The 18,063-nt window shown below is 40.7% G+C and overlaps 1 protein-coding gene and 1 pseudogene across 2 annotated transcripts in view; one reads left to right on the forward strand and one right to left on the reverse strand.

Annotated features, from left to right (window-relative positions):
- The window catches only part of ST6GALNAC5 (ST6 N-acetylgalactosaminide alpha-2,6-sialyltransferase 5), a 173,857-nt gene that overhangs the window by 75,368 nt on the left and 80,426 nt on the right, over positions 1–18,063 (reverse strand). The gene's annotated exons all lie outside the window — the stretch shown is intronic.
- LOC101316451 (transcription initiation factor TFIID subunit 9-like) lies at positions 15,365–15,989 on the forward strand (annotated as a pseudogene).

Genomic DNA, 18,063 nt, shown 5'->3' on the forward strand with positions numbered 1-18,063 from the left:
CCATCTTTCTCAGTCCTACTGATTATCTTTTCTCAAGGCCAAAGACATTCAGACCAACTCAAGGCTCTGGTTATGCACAATTGCATGGTGGTTTTGTAGGCAGAACTGTGTCTGCTCTAATAGGAATGGTCATAAATGCACAGCAATCTGATTATCCAGAGCACTCTCTGTGTAATTTTAGCTTATTATCAATAAAGCATTGGCTGGTCGTATTAAATCTGATGTGTTTTCTAACTGGAAAAAAAATGTATGGCTCTTTGAACTGTTAGCCACATTTTTAATGTTGTAAGTAATTAGACAGGCTCTAGGTAGTGGGCAATATCTTTCTACTATCATAGTCCTGCCTACTCCCTCCCTCTGTCTGTTCCAGTTATCCTAACAATTCCCTTCTTTATTCTCACCAGGTCTTCCACAAATGTCCCAACAACCCTATGCACAAATTTCCACAAGATGTGAGAGATATACTTCAAGAACTATGCTTGGAGAAGTCAATTCCATTTCCATATCGGTATGAAGTCTAACATAAACAACTCTAAAACAATGTCAGTGTTCAGCTATTCCCTTCAAAGCCCTTGGTAAACAGTAAGGAATTAAAAATCTCCCTTCACTTTTGGAGTCAAAAGAATACACTAATGAGTGGAAAGCAACAGCCATATTTCTGTTTCTCTCAGACTATGAAAAAAAGAGGGTGATTAAAAGTTCAGTATTTTGGTTTAAAAGATCAAATTAACACCATCTTTTTGTTACACTATTTTTTATACTTTTCTTAAAATACACATGTATGTGTGTGCATGCATGAGAGAGGAATCACTCACAGATTCAATAATGCTTTATCCTCAGATATAATTTCAGTACTCTACCCTATGCCTTTAGATCCTTTAGTTGTTATTGATGATGAAAATACTTCATAAATTTGCTTTGAATTTTCCAGTCCTCCACTCTAGGATCTGCATTGTATAAACATCTCTTTGTTAAAATGAAAGCAGGTGACATTATCACATACTACAATTGTGCTTTGGATCTATAATTACATCTCCTCCAAGTCCTCTTGACTTTCCACTGTATGTCTCTAAACTTTCTGTGAGCTGCTTGACATTTGATCTGGGATCATTCAGGCTGCCCTTCCCAGGCTCTTCTCTTCACTGTGTCTTTAAACTCCTTGCGGCAGTGATGTGACTAGAAATGAACACTGCTTCCAGACACAGCCAGCAAGTAGCTCTGAATTTTTTAGCATGTTTTCTTCAACCTTCCTCCTCAACTTTCCCTCTTAGTTATTCCATCTGTCTCTCAGGCTATGTGTGTGTTCAGTTGTTTCAGCATTCTCTCCTGAGATTACCAAATAATGATGGCTTTTATAATCAGCTAACTGTCTATCTGACTAAACAATTGTTCAGTATTTGTTTCATTTTGGACAGTTAGCCCTCACCAGTTGTTTTACATTAATCAATTCATTCATGCAGCCAACAAAAAATTTATTCAGCTATTCCTATGGACCACTCTTTGTTCTACCTATATGGGATTCAATGGTTGACAAAAACAAACTCTGTTCCTACATTCATGAAGGTGATAGTCTGGGGGAAGAGAACACTGTTATGGAAATGACCCTGCAAAAAAAGTAAAATTACAACTTCAAGAAATACCCCAGGAGTACCAGTTTCTATGAGAATGTGTGACAGGGACATTCAAAGAAGAATTCTCTGAAGAACTGGTGTTTGACCTGAGCTCTGGAAGATATACAAGTATCGACTAAGGAAAGGGATAGGATGGGTACATTCCAGGGAGTAGGAACAGCCAGGGAGGGGGAGCAGCATATGCAAACATCCTCTGGTGGCAAGGAGCATGGAATGTTTGAGAACCTGAACTGAGGTCAGTACGGTTGGTGCATGGGGAGTGAGGGAGTTGGGGTGGCAGATGCTGGCACAGAGACAGGCAGAGGCCAGACAACAGAGGAGCTCACAAGCCCTATAAAAAATTAGGTCCTAACACATGAAAGGATGCTCAACATCTCTAATCATTAGAGAACTGCAAATCAAAACTACAATGAGGTATCACCTCAGACCATTCAGAATGGCCATCATCAAAAAATCTACAAATAATATATGCTGGAGAGGGTGTGGAGAACAGGGAACCCTCCTACACTGTTGGTGGGAATGTAAATTGATACAACCACTATGGAGAACAGTATGGAGGTTCCTTAAAAAACTAAAAATAGAATTACCATATGACCCAGCAATCCCACTACTGGGCATATACCCTGAGAAAACCATAATTCAAAAAGAGTCATGTACCACAATGTTTATTGCAGCACTATTTACAATAGCCAGGACGTGGAAGCAGCTTAAGTGTCCATCGACAGATGAATGGATAAAGAAGATGTGGCACATATATACAATGGGAGTATTTCTCAGCCATAAAAAGAAACGAAACTGAGTTATTTGTAGCGAGGTGGATGGACCTAGAGTCTGTCATACAGAGTGAAGTAAGTTAGAAAGAGAAAAACAAATACCATATGCTAACACATATATATGGAATCTAAAAAATAAAAATAAAAAAGGTTCTGAAGAACCTAGGGGCAGGACAGGAATAAAGACGCAGACGTAGAGAATGGACTTGAGTACACAGGGAGGGGGAAGGATAAGCTGGAACAAAGTGAGAGAGTGACATGGACATATATACACTACCAAACGTAAAATAGATAGGTAGTGGGAAGCAGCTGCATAGCACAGGGAGATCAGCTCAGTGCTTTGTGACCACCTAGAGGGGTGGGATAGGGAGGGTGGGAGGGAGACACAGGAGGGAGGAGATATGGGGATATATGTATACGTATAGTTGATTCACTTTGTTTTAAAGCAGAAACTAACACAACAATGTAAAGCAATTATACTCCAATAAAGATGTTAAAAATAAATTTGTTCCTTACCCCAGGACAAGGAAAACCACTGAAGGGCTTGTCCAAGGGAGGGTGACATCATTCAATTTTCATGTCTCCCTGCCTTATTTATTTATTTACATCCCAGGGACGTGTTGTGCCATGAATAATAACTGTAAACAGAATAACTCACAGAAGTTCAAATAACATCAGACCTTTTGAATGTGCAATACAGAGATTCTTAATTGAATTCATAATCTAGTCCCTCCAAAAGGGCTTTACTGGCAATGCCCAGGCACCAACTTGGGTGGCTATTTTGGGGCATACCCATATAATATATTTTTTATTTTATTTTATTATTATTATTTTTTTGCGGTACGCGGGCCTCTCACTGTTGTGGTCTCTCCCGTTGCGGCGCACAAGCTCCGGACACGCAGGCTCAGCGGCCATGGCTCCGGGCCCAGCCGCTCCGCTGCATGTGGGATCTTCCCGGACCGGGGCACGAACCCGTGTCCCCTGCATCGGGAGGCGGACTCTCAACCACTGTTCCACCAGGGAAGCCCTAATATATATTTTAACGGGGGGTACTAATGATCTTGTTTTATTTTTTCACCACTTCTTGAGCAAAATGAAGAGGGCTTAACATGTTAGAGTCAGCCTAGAGAAGCTGCAGAGCACACAAATGCTCCTAGTCTCATTTCTGCTCAGGTGCCTTTGTTTTCCTCATCAGTCTCCAAAGAAAACTGCTTTTGAGGTAACACCTCTTGAGGTTTCAAGATAGAGGCTTTCAAAGGTGATGGAATAGTCCCTGAGAACCTACTTTGAGCAGGACCCCTGCAGGGAGCCCTGGGAGAGAAGGAGGTAGGAGTTGCTCATGAGAAGTTAAAATCATCATGAAGAATTTGGGACATAAACAAGTGTCTAACAACGTGACATCGCATAAAGCTGTTCTGAGGAATCTGGTGAGCAGCCGGCTTTGAAGGACAGTTGGTCCTCAAAAAACTCAGCAGAAATGAAAGCCTCAAGTGCCAAGAGGCTGCCACTCAACCTCTGTAAGAATTTACAATCAAGCCCTACCCCACCCTTGTCCATTTTGTGCTTCAAAAAGCATCCACCACATTTGGACAAGGCCCTAGTTTACCCTTCATCTCTCTAAGCATCTGTCCATTTCTAACCAAACTAGGCCATGATTCCTTAGGTTCTACTGTGCCTACAGGCCAGAACAGAAGGTCTAGATAAGCAAGCCAAAAGCAAGCAGAACTTCAGAAGAATTCAAGGGTTAATTAAAGCTAAAAAGCAAATCACACACACAAAAAGAGAAATACATAGATATAAATAGATATAATTATGCTACCACTGTAGCTTTAAAATAAGCAAAATATATCATTGTATTTATATTAAAATACCAAGAAAGTAAGAATAAATACATGTAGACTTTGAGTTTCTATACATTAACTAAATATGGATCTCTCTACATGTGTCCTCCAGAACCTACAGAGATCAATAAGGAGAGCAAATAAAACCACCCATAACCCCTGCCCACTGCATAACTAGAAGACAGAGGATGCTACAAATCCCAGTTTACACACAGCTAGGAAAAGAAGAATCTGGAACCTGCAGAGCCAGCACTGAAGACTTGCTGGAGCTGAGAACTGTCTGGAGAATGCTTGGGAAAAAGGAGAAGGCAGCAGGCCTGGCAGTGGCAGAGCACAGATAAAATCATCCTTAGCAGGAAAATGCCACACTCTGAAAAGATAAACACTGACAAAAGTCTATAACCTGTTGGATCAGGACACCATTACTGGGCGCACAAATGGAGGGAGCTGCCCAGAGGTGGCAATCTTGGGAAGGCACATTTCTGGGGAGATGAGAGGGGTCCTTAAAGCCCAGGTGATGAAGCAGAAGGAGGAAGCAAGATGAGGGGTCCATCAGAAAAGAACGAGAAGGCATTGCCCTCCACCGATAAAAGGTGCCATTTAGTTTTTTGTTGTTGTTTTTTTTTTTGCGGTACGCGGGCCTCTCACTGTTGTGGCCTCTCCCGTTGTGGAGCACAGGCTCCGGACGCGCAGGCTCAGCGGCCATGGCTCACGGGCCCAGCCACTCCGCGGCATGTGGGATCTTACCGGACCGGGTCACGAACCCGCCTTCCCTGCATCAGCAGGCGTAGGCTTAACCACTGCGCCACCAGGGAAGCCCAACGCCATCTAGTTTTGAAAAGCGCTCTTAAGTGTATCAACAGAAGACAGTGCTCTTGAACTAAGAAATTAAGTGATCCTTCCCCAAATCTTACCACTGTCTGCACAGAATCACCTGTTGTTTCTGATTCAGGAAAATGCAAGACTCTTCAAAGGTAAAATAGCAGATATCACCCCCGCAGAGTCACTGTAAGACCATGGAAATGGAAAACCAAAATATTTCAGCAGGTGAAAATTCTTCCCCCCCAAAATGACATAGTAGAAGAAAACTGTAACACAAACCCCAACTGAATTAAATGTCCATAAAAAAGCACTTTGTATATTAAAAAAAAAACCTCTAGTCAGAAATACAAAAGCTCAGAACAGAAATGGGCAAATTTTCAAAAGACAATATGAAACAGGAATTGGTTGAATGGGGAATCGTGGGCACCCCATCACAAGGGGGAGAGCTGGCTCTCAGCACGTCAGCCAAGAGATTGTATTTAGCATCACTAATAATGAAGCAAACGGACATTCTGAGCCTCCTGGTGTGATGCATTAGGGGGACACAATACGGTATCATCTGTGTAGTATTCTTTCCAAAAATATTTAACCTGAATCTAATCATCAAGAAATAATCAGACCAATCTAGAATATGAGATATTCTCAAAAATAACTGGCATGGACTCTTCAAAAATGTCAGTGACATGAGAAAAAAGGGGGAGGGCACTCATCTAGTAAAAGGAGACTATAAAGAGACATAATAAATAAATGCAGTGTCTGATCCTTTATTCGATCCTGATTTGGAAAAACACATCAGCTAGAAAGAATATTTTTGGAATAAACGAGAAACTTTAAATATGATCTGTATCTCATATAAATCATGGTATCAAATGTTAAATTTATTATGTTGTGGTAATTATATTGTGATTATGTAGAACGATTTTTTTTTCTTAGCTGAAGATATCAGCTGAAGTATTTAGGGTTGTGGTATCATGTCTAGTACTAACTTTCAAGTGGATCAACAAAATCTGTGTGTGGATAGATGCATGTGTGCACACATGGATGGATGGAGTTAAAGATAAAACAAAGGTGTCAAAATGTTAATAATTAATAAATGTAGGTGTGCTGGGTTAAACAGTCCCCCCAAAATGCACATTTACGCAGAAGCTCAGAATGTGACCTTGTTTAACAATAGAGTCTTTGCAGAGTAATTAGTTAAATTAAATGAGGTCATATGGGATAAAGGTGGGCCCTAAACCTAATATGGTTCTTAGAAGAAGAGGAGACATAGAGACACACAGGGGAGAAGGCCGTGGTGACCGAGGCAGAGATTTGAGGCATACAAGCCAAGGAATGTCCAGGGCTGCCAGCAACCACCAGACGCCAGGAAGAGGCACAGAATTCTTCCCCGGAAGCTTCAGAGGGAGCAGGGCCTACAGACACCGTGATTTTAGACGCTTAGTCTCCAGAACTGTGAGAGAATAAGTGTCTGTTGTATGAGTTACCCAATTTGTGGTGATTTGTTCTGGAAGTTCTGGGAAACTAATACGGTAGGTACTGGTTAAAAGTGTCCAATGAAAATACTTTGGGTTTTTCCCATGAGTATGAAATATTTCAAAATCACAAGTTGGGAAAAAATAAAAATAAATAAAAAATTTTAAACTTATGCATAGGAAAAAATCAAGGACATACACCAAACAACCAAATTTATCTCCCCATAGTTGTAAAGAGTCCCTGCCCCTCAGTGACCTCAGAAATCCTCCTGCCCTCCATGTTAAAAAGTGAACTTAATCATCTCCCTCCCTCCTTCCCAAATTTATGCTTGGTATCTTATGAGACTTTGGTTATTGGGTAGAACCGCCAGATGTGGAGATGGTTGGGAATAATACTGCTGAGTCATGGAAATGCAGTTGGCTTTCAATAGAAGTGAGCGGAGAGAAGGTTCTAAAAAGAGGGTAAAGGGACAAAACAGATCCTCTGCTCACAAGAGTGATAGACAGCATCACTTAACAAGTCAAAGTATGAGCAAAGTCAATATTGGACCTGGATTGGGCCAAAGGAACAAAGAAGGTGTTGGCTTCACATAGAAAGGGACGTGCCAGGGGAGGAGGGGGGTTGGACCTGTCACTAAGCTTTCTATCATCTAAGAAGGTTATTTAGTCTGTGGACTTGGAACTGGTCTTCCTGGGTCTGGATTCAGGGTGTCTCTTACTCTGCCTCTGTGAGTTTAGAAAACTGGGGATAATAATCGTACTTTTGCAGGGTTGTTGTAAGAAATGTATCTGCAAAGTACTAAGGAGAGTTCCTGCCACCCAGCATTATGCACGTTTGAGCTGGATATTCTTCTTGAATCTAGGGCCTGGGTTATGTACCTGGCTTCACCCACTAGTCTCAAACCATGGTGGATGCAGAAGGAGTGACTTAGAGTTTAACCCTGAAATTTTGGAATGATCACGCCCAGTATTTCAAGGTATGGGGAAAAGAATTCTGCAAACGGTACAACGACGGATAAAATTTTATTTTCTCCTTTGAAGTGTTTGTAATTTTCCAAATGTTTTACAATAAGGTAGTGCCAATTTGATAGTCAGAAAAAATGAAAGAACTAGCCATGTCCCTTTTACTCCTCATCTTCCCATCGAAAAAATGGAGGTGGTAGAGATAGTGGTGGGGAGGAAAGATTATGCGTTTTGTTTTAAAGAATAAGAACATCAGTTAAGAAGTAGAAGCACTCAGATGTCCCGCAGCCTCTGCCCCAGACCTGCCCAGGCAGATGACACTGGGGCTGGTTGCTCAGTAGGTCAGGGGGGACTCAGCGGAAAACTCGTAAAAATTAAAAAAAAAAGACTCAGGTTGACTTTAGTGAATTATTCTGATGAAAATACACAAGCTCAAAGAGGAAAGCAAAAGGATATCAACAAGTTTGGATGTTTATTTAATGTGGATTTATGGGCTTCATTACAAAAAAAAACATTGATTAACAATAACTTACTTCCAAACAAAACCCGATGTGTATATGGTTGAAAATAAAATTGATAAACACTTCAGCAGTCATTGCACTGTCCCAGGTTTCAGAACTGTAGATCCCTAAGTGCTTTTTCATAATTTAATCCATTTTTAAAAGGGCACAATGACTAGGGAGTATGGTAGAAAAATGTTATTAAAAATATAAATATATGAAGTATCTGACTTAATGACTACCATATTGATTGCTGAATTTATCCATGTCTCTGTGTAAACAAATTTAAAAAATCCCTCTTGACACACATGATGGTCACAGATTCTTAGACACTTAAGAATCTTAAGAGGGCCCTTAAAGTATATCCAATCCAGCTCTCTTCGCAAAGCAGGCATTATAACGCAATGTAAGTGATGAGTAGTCAGGCCCTTAGATGAGGTCTTCAGAACTCTGTCTGAACCACCCTCGTATTACCCAAAGCTGTAATAAATTGAATCATAGCACCTGCTTTTTTTTTTCCTTTATGCCACTTATCACAATTGTGACACCATTTTTCACTAGTGTGATTTTTGTTCATTGTCTAGCTTTCCACTGGACCGTAAATCTTTGAGGGCAAAAATTGTGATGACTTTGCTTGCTGCTGTATCCCTAATCCCTTCTACATAGCCTGGAACTCATCAAGTATTTGTTAAATTAATGAATACAGCTTTGGATTCTTCTCCCAATTTTAACACTACTGGAAACTAAATTTCATTGAGGTGTTCCTCAAAGCTGATAAATGTCAGTGTCAAGAATCAGACCCAGCTTCATTTGACCACGGAGGCCATGACTGTCCTAGCAAGCTTCTTGGCCACCCAATTAGTTTAAAGGGAACCTATGAATTAAGCAATTTCAAATTAATAGCACAAATTTACATTCAATTCCTGCTCCCTCTCTCCAAAGCCAATAAAATGTGAATTTCAAATCTGAGTTTTAATTTTCTACAAGATGGTACTAATGCCACCTCTGGGCCTTGGTGCTTTTCTAATGCTTTACGTTATATATTTCAATGTTTACACATGCTCACCATCCCTAATCATCTCTATGGCTGTCTTTTTTCCTCTAATCAGAACCTTACAACACAGTTTAAATCAATGGTGTGCTGCAGTCAGCCTGTACTGGCTCCCAGAACCCATGGTTAAATTTTCAGGGAGTTTGTGAGCTGGATGTCAAGCCACAGCCATTATTAAAAATTAAACCTACAAGAAAATAAATTATATGAAAAACAAATGAAATTTCAGTGGAGAAAAATAAGCTTTTAAATAAATGGTGCTGGAACAATTGGACATCCACGGGCAAAAAAGTAACTTTGACTTAAAACCTCATACCATACAAAAATATTAACTCAAAATGGATTGTGGATTTAAATTTAAAATGCAAAATTTTAAAACTTTTATAAGAAAACATAGGAGAAAATCTTTAGGATCTAAACCTACACGAGGAGTCCTGAGGCATTACATTAAAGGCATGATCCATAAAAGAAAGAATTGATAAATTTACCTTCATCAAAATTTAAGATTTTTCGGAGCTTCCCTGGTGGCGCAGTGGTTGAGAGTCCGCCTGCCGATGCAGGGGACCCGGGTTCGTGACCCGGTCTGGGAAGGTCCCTACGTGCCGCAGAGCGGCTGGGCCCGTGAGCCGTGGTCGCTGAGCCTGCGCGTCCGGAGCCTGTGCTCCGCAACGGGAGAGGCCGCAACAGTGAGAGGCCCGCATACCGCAAAAAAAAAAAAAAAAGTAATAAAAGTTTATGTAATGTATGGTTCTATATTTAAAACATTCTGGATATTTATTGTTATATTCACAATAGACATGGAGAACAGATTAAAGGTTATGAGAGACAAGGATGGAGTGGTGACAATCTAAAGAGAAAATGCAAGGGAATTCCTTTGTGATGATGGGACATTTATGTATCCTGAATGTCCTGGTGGTTATACAAATCTATACATGGGATAAAACTGCACACATACCACACGTATACACAAACACACACATCCAACAAATGAATCCATATTAAAATGGTGATAGCTGATTAATGTCTTTAGTAGTATTGTATGAGTCTCAATTTCCTGTTTATGGTATTGTATTACGGTCATATAAGATGTCAACACTGGGGGAAGCTGGGTAAGGGGTATGTGGGACCCTGTACTATTTTTGCAAATTTCCGTGTGTCTATAATTACTTCAAAATAAAAAGTAAATGAAACAAATGCAGAAGAAATAAATACTTAAGACATCACTTTCTAATTGCTTTACAACATTTTAGTATTAACTATGCCTTGAAGTTATTCACGTTCACTCTGTGCTGGTTATATTAGTCAGCTCAGGCTACCATAACACAACACCAGAGACTGAGTGACTTAAACAACACACATTTCTCAAAGTCCTGGAGGCTGGGGAGTTCACGATCAAGGTGCTGGGCAGATCTGGTTGCTGGTAAGAGCTCTTTTCCTGGCCTGTAGATGACAGTCTTCTAGCTGCGGCTGTGTCCTTACATGGCAGAGAGCAAGCAAGCTGTGGTGTTTTTTCCACTTCTAATAGGGACACTAATCCTATCATGGGAGCCCTACCCTCATGACCTCATCTTAATTTAATTACCTCCCAAAGGCCCCACCTTCAACTACAATCACACTAGGAGTTAGGGCTTCAACATACAAATTTTAGGGGGATACAAACATTCAGTCCATAACAGTGGAAATATCATACAAGTTCTGCTACTATGCCTCTCTTCCCTACTCTGCATTCAATGATATCTCATTGGTAGCTGGAAACCAGCCATATGAGAGTGTTTATATCACAGAAATAAGTACGCACTACAAATCAGAACTTGGTTTATTGTACAGCTGATTGCAAAAAAAGTAATGGAGAAAATGTTAATATTGTAAATTAAGCTTTAAAGTGTGTTATGTCTGTAACCATTACATCATGAATAGCATCAAATTGAAAAAAGTCTTCTATTATTTGAAAACTATTGTTTGATTCTGCAAAGAAGTTACGTTTTGATTCAGGTTTGTCCTGAGTGAGAAAAGTTCCAACATTGGTCTTTTTTGTTTCTCTTCTAATTAAGTAACCAAAAGTATCAACCACATTCATGTTGGGACTATACTCATTCATTAATTGCAGCCACAGATTGTCTACAGACACAAGAATTTTGAAAAAATCAATGAAAGCATTCTGTGAGGACCAGTTGGCTATATGGAATTTACAACAAAGTGTATTGTATATTAGTATCTTACTAGTAGTAGTATTAGTATTTTATTATTATTTCTAAAGTGTGTACTGTCTTTATAGCAAAAAAATTCATAATAAACTGAAGCATGGACATATGCACATTTTAAAAGAGCGCTAGTATGTAAACATTTACTGGCACAACGCTAGTTTAAGTCCAATCCTCTCTCTGCTTACTTCAGTGGAGACAAATCACCACTCCCCTTTAAAGTGGTGATGTAGGTTACCTGTGCCACATCAGGATTTTACCATTTGCAGATGTTCTGTTTCTGGGAGACTGATTTGACTCCCTGTATGTTCAGATATGTATGTTCAGAATCAACGACCTCCTACAACTGTAAACCCTTTTGACTTTACAGGAGGATGCTCTAGTTTATCCCATGAAGAGTCTCTCACTGTGGGCTGGGTCAGTTCCACTTTGCTTTTAGGTTAGATGCCAAATTTCCAAGTTTTCTAGTGATTTTTCCATTTTGTTTGGTATAACAATATCTGAAAGCAAGATTTCTTTACAACTGGTGGTTCATGGGATTAGTCACCTTGGGCCTTTACCTACTAAATATTTTACACTCAGTGTCCCTTTGCTGTGGCATATACTGGTCAGAGATCAAACTTCCCAACCAATTTGCTGGTGGTTCCATGTGTAGCTACTTTCGGGCTCTGTGCTTCTGTTTATTCTGGAAGGCCTTTCACCCCAATTCCAGTGCCCAGCACCTACCCTTCTGTTGAGGTTCAGTTCAGCTACCTTGCCTTTCCTTTCCTAATCCATTCAGTATGGAAAAAAATCATCTTTTTCTCTGAATTCCTCAATATCGCCAAATCTTTCTTCTGACATCTTCTCCCTTATACTGCTGTCACATATATCTGTGCCTTATGTCAGAGGTTTCTATTACCTCCTTGAGGAAGAGCTCTTCCCTAATTTATTTCTAAATCCCACCATGGTGACTAGTTTAATGCCCGTACATAGTTAAGGCTTTTGAAAAATTGGTTCAGTGGAATGAGTGGGCTAGATGTCACCAAATGAACAAGTTGAGTTCATCTCCTTAAGCCTCAGTTTTCTTACCTGTAAGTTAGGAATGATAATCAAGAGATTATATCTTATAGTTATTGTAAAAAACAGAGATAAGATATATAAAATGACTAGCACAGTGCCTGGTTAATGGTGGCTGCTCAATAAATGGGGTGTGTGTGTGTGTGTGTGTGTGTGTGTGTGTGTGTGTGTGTAATACATAGGATACACATATAACATAAATATGTGGTATATATAATTACCATTGCTGGCACTATCATTACCATATGACTATTATTGATACCAGGTTCAAGTTTCAGTGAGTGTGTCTATGAATTCTCTAGCACAGTGTGGTGTAAGAGCTTAGGCCTATAAGTCAGGAGTCAGACAGAAGATGCAAGTTTCCATCTCAGTTCTGCCCAATGTTCATGATCTTGGGCTAGTCAACCTCCCTGGGCTTCAGTTCCCTTATCTGCAAAATATGTGTGTGAATGCAAGGAGAAGGCTGAGCCTCTTTGAAGGTCTGTCCCTCCACAATACCACGTGGCAAGTCCCCTTGGGTGAACTGGGCTCCCAGTGACAGGCAGCACACTGCCTTCAATAACTGCCTCTCTCTAAACCCTCAGCAACGGGCTAAGTACCCTTTGGCAAGGCTGTCTCGGTGATGTACGCATGGGTGCAGAGATCCCCAGCCATTCCACTTGTTGACTTTACTGGCTGGAGAAGGATTATTTCCTTCTTCATTCTGTGACTACAGTGAACATTTGGAAGTTGTAGGGGAAAAAATCAATGCCAGAGAGTTCTGGAGGTGACGTATCTAATACTTTTTCTCTTGGCAAGTCACTGCAGGGGGGATGCCTCTCAAGTTGATCACTCTGATGACAGTGCACCAGTGCATCCTCCCTGCAGACCCCATGTGACACAGGACTGGGGACCTCAATTACAGAGGCAGGAACACAGAAGTCCAGAATAGCAAGGTGTCTCAGCTGGGAGAGGCCTGTCTAGTCTAAGCGTTCGATTTTACACATGAGGAAACTGAAGGTCAGAGGGGCCAAAGGACTCCTTCAAGGTCGCAGAGCTAGTTAATGGAAGAGCTGGGTCTCGGAAGTACACCTCCTGGAGTCCCGGCTCACAGCTTCTGCTCCCACTTCAGTCCCACCTACTGTGGGCCAGTAAGACGGCCGGCCAGGAGCCTCTCTGATGGCAAAAGTGAGTTCCAAACAGGCACCAATGAACATTGTCTTCTCCCCTGCCCCCCAGGTCTCAAATAAAATCTGACTGTTGGAGAGAGTTGAAGTTGGTTTTGGGAAAAACTAATTCCAATCTCTAACTTCCATGAGAACAGTGAAAATTGTTGTCTTTAATGTATATGCCACCCCATCCTGGATGTGATTATTCAGGAGCAGTGAGCAACTGGTGCCTCAGGGGCCCTTTTCCTTTTCTGGCTGGGCACAGACCCAGCGACGCACCTCAGGGCGTGGCTTACAAGAAACAGTAGTTATGTTTCCTGTAATGTATCTGCCCAGACTCAGATGGCAGCTGCTGACCGTGAGCTCCTAGAGAAGAGTATAGCCCAAGCATCAACCTGGCACAAGAGCTGGCACCTGGAAGACATTCAAAATGTTGGTTGGATGAGTCCAGAAAGTGTCACTCATGCTGGTGACCCCAATGTCACAGAATATGTAGAATATGAAAAGGCTCTTTTCATATAATAATAGCTGCCCTTTAACAAATGAAGATGAGGTTGAAAATGAGTCATTTGAGCTTAAGGAAGCTTATGGTTCTTGATATGTTTTGGAGTAAGAAAACCAGACATACACTTTATCAGATTCACTATAGTGGGAGTAGTCACACGGGAGGAAGGGAAGTAGAGTGAGAAGTATTTTCTGTTTATAGTCTTATTTCAATAGTTTTCGTTCTCTCTTTTTTTCACTCATTAATAAAATGATGTGTGGGATGACCTGGAGTCTCTAACATTGGAATATGGTGCTATTCTGGAATTCTGTGCTCTGGGGCTTGGTAGGAGACGTAGTGCTCCCATTTACTCTCTCTCTCTCTCTTTCTCACTGGCCAGTTCTCTTTCTTTGGGGGGATGTTGGTTCTGAGGAGAGAAATCAGGGAGCTGATCACTTAGGTGGGAGGAGCTTACAGGAGTCAGAAAGTCTTCCGAGGTAGAGACGTCTAAGTCCCACTTCATGTCCCCTTGCTGGCCCAAACTCCCTTAGGTTGGGACAATGTGGCTGAGTTACAATCAATGAAATGTGGAAGAAGTGTCACGAGGGCACTTCCCGGCCCCTACAGACATGTGGGGAAACTTTTAGCCTCCTCTTTTCTTGACACAGCAACCTTGCAGGTCACAGGATAGGAGAGGGTCACCTGATTCACTCTGGACTTTGAGTGCAGAATAAAATCGTCAGTGTCTTAAACAATTTACTCATTGAGGTTTATTTATTACTGAATCATAGTCTACCTTATCCTGACCTTTCTTCTAATTTATCAAGCCCATTGCATCTGAGGATGACAAGGTGGGGCAGAATGCAGGACAGAAGACTTCTTCAGGATTCAACATTTTGCATTTTTTTTTTTTAGAGATCCTCTCCTGTTATCCTGCTTAGAAACATGAATGTGTCAGCACAGGATACAGGGATTTGAGGGGAATTTATACACATGCCCAAATTTTCTCTTCTGGCCCTAGTTTCCCCAAATGTTCCTTTCTTGTTTTAATATGTACTAAAAAAAAACACCCCTATAAGATAAAAGATAAACTTTGAAGGTGAATTAAATACTTTGGTAAACTTTCAATAATTTTGTAACTTTTTAATAATCATGATCTTTTAACTTTAACAATCCCTCACTTAAAGTCACTAATTTTCCTTAAGAAAACAGGGGATAAGCTTCATGACATTGGTCTTGGCAGTGATTTCATGGACCTGACATCAAAAGCATTGGCAACAAAAGCAAAAATAGACAAGTGGGATTACCTCAAACTAAAAAGCTTCTGCACAGCAAAGAAAACAATCCTATCTCCTGTCTCATTTCTTTTTCCTACTCAGCCTTTCATCCCCACTCCTTCCTTCTGAATTACATAGCCTTATGGTTAATCATTTTAATGTGCAGATTAATTCTGGTCGTCATGTCCTGTCCGCAGCTGACAGAAATGAAGGTAATGAAGGAAGAGAAGATTCTGAGTCATTTACCTCTCCTCCCCCAAGAGATTTTTTATTAGCTATCACAAAGCAAAGAAATCAAACCCCTTTGCCATTGATCAAGCCATGTTCAGGCTCTAGATTGCCAACTGGTAGATACTCCTTGACTGCTCCAAATTATAGATTTAAGTCTTTACAAAACAGGGATCTACTTCTGTGGGAAGAAAAACAGTTCTGCGATAAAGTGTTGGTTCAGTTATTAGCAGACCAAGTACTCCCACACTTGACAGACCAACCACACACACCATGTCTGTGTCAACTAAAGTAGAGACTCCAGTGTCCCTCAGAGGGCAAAGGTTCACAGTACAGATGCCCACTCACAATCCCCAGCTGTGAAAGCATCAATTCCTGCAACATCAGCAGTTCAGAATGTTCTAATTAATCCATCATTAATTAGGTCCAAAGACATTCTTATTACCACTAACATGGTGTCATCACAAAATACTGCCAGTGAATCATCAAATGCATTGAAAATAAAATGTGAAGATGATGATGACCATGATAATTTTTAATCTAGCCTTGATGCATGTAACATGCATACTCGGCTTTAAATCCATTGTACTGAGGTTAAACATGCATGCTGGCTGTTTCCAAGCTGTGTTTTAGAAAAACAGTATTTAATGAGTAAATATGGTTATCATAATTTTCAATTAAAAAAAAAGAAGATACCAATTGAGTTTCTTACTACAACATCTGAAATAAAAACTAACTTTCCTCTTGAAAAAAAAAATAAAGTTACTAATTTAGTTTAAAGAGCTGTTGAAATAAATGTCTAGGTCCAATATGGAGCTGCTTCTGCCTGGGGGGCCATGTCAGCAAACTGAAACATGTAACTTTCAAGTCCCTATAAATGTTCCACTTGACCAGAAATGCAGTATATACAGTCAACCAATCCCCACGTGCCAAGCCAACTCGGGGCTCTATACATATTCCCTTTTCCTTATTCATTTAAAATTTCCCTTCTCTATTCCTCATTCTTTATCCTATAAAACTTCCTGCCTTCCAGTCCATTTTGAAGTTCTCTGGACCCTTGGGAACGGAGACTGCTTGCTTCATGAAGTGTTTAATAAAGTTTGTATCATGTAAATTGTCTTCTTTAATTACTTTAAGAGAGCTTAATCTCTACTTATTTCCTGTTACATGATAGAGAAGAAATTTCTTTTTTTTAATACATTTATTTGTTTTATTTATTTATTTTTGGCTGCTGTGCGCAGGCTTTCTCTAGTTGTGACAAGTGGGGGCTACTCTTCGTTGCGGTGCACGGGTTTCTCATTGCGATGATTCTTTTGTTGCAGAGCATGGGCTCTAGGTGCATGGGCTTCAGTAGTTGTGGTTTGCGGGCTCTAGAGTGCAGGCTCAGCAGTTGTCGCCCACGGGCTTAGCTGCTCCGTGGCATGTGGGATCTTCCAGGACCAGGGCTCGAACCCATGTCCCCTGCACTGGCAGGCGGATTCTTAACCACTGCGCCATCAGGGAAGCTCCCAGAAAAAATGTTTTTAAAGCTACAGGATACAGCTTTTAGACCAGGATTATTTATATTATCATCAACCTAGATGTATAAAATATTACTCATCCTAAACTTCAGTTAGTGTCTAATGAAAAAAAAAAAAGCAAATTCAGGAATTCTCGACCTGGTTGCATTTTTATTCTCAAAGTTAGTCTGTTGCTAATAAATAAATTATTGTTATGAATTTGAATTGTTGCCCATGCAGACTGGAATCATGGATAACTGAGTAAATAAAAATGTGTCTGAGTTTGGATCAGTACGTTTTATGAACCTAGAATTTCACAAGAGGAACTGAACTCAGCTAGTACTTCTGAAACCGGGACCCCTGCTAAAACCGAGTTCCCCTGACAAGTATGATTAACCTCTCTATCTAAAACTTAATTCCCTTTCTTGTCCCACCCCTGTTCCCCTCAGGAGTAAGAAGTATTAAAGAAAAGGGGGGGATTGAAATTGAGCAGGACCCTGTGAGGCCCTCCTTTGTACAAAAGCGTCTGTGTTCCCCACCCTTTCTTGTCTGTAGAAAAGATTTTAGTCTCCTATGCCTTCCCTGAGCTCCAAAGAGAGACTCAAACGGTTACTAATTAGAGAAGTGATGGAATGCAGAAACAAAGGAAAAGCAATTAAACAAGATAGCTTGAACATCAGTTCAGTGATAAGACAGAGTCCTCCTGAAGGAATATACATAACAATCTGACGTATATCTTTGAGTTGTTATGCAGAAGTTAAGACCCCTGACCAGGTGGAGGATTGTGACAACATGCTGACCCCAGTCTGGCTGGAACCAGAAAGTTGCTTGAGATTCCTGAAATTCCACTTTGTCACCTAACCACCACCCCAGTCAAAAGAAAGTCATGCACCCTGCAACCCTCACCCCAAATGTTACCTTTAAAAACCTTCCCTGAAAACCATAGAGGAATTTGTGTCTTTTGAGCCTGAGCTGCCTACTATCCTTGCTTGGCGCCCTGCAAATAGACTGTACTTTCCTTCACAGCGGTGTATCAGTTGATTGGCTTTGCTGGGCGGTGGGTGGGCGAACCCAAGTTTGGTTCAGTAACACTTCCATATACTAATTCATATCT

Source organism: Tursiops truncatus, chromosome 1 (genome assembly GCF_011762595.2).
Source record: "Tursiops truncatus isolate mTurTru1 chromosome 1, mTurTru1.mat.Y, whole genome shotgun sequence".
In the NCBI taxonomy this organism is placed as follows: Eukaryota; Metazoa; Chordata; class Mammalia; order Artiodactyla; family Delphinidae; genus Tursiops; species Tursiops truncatus.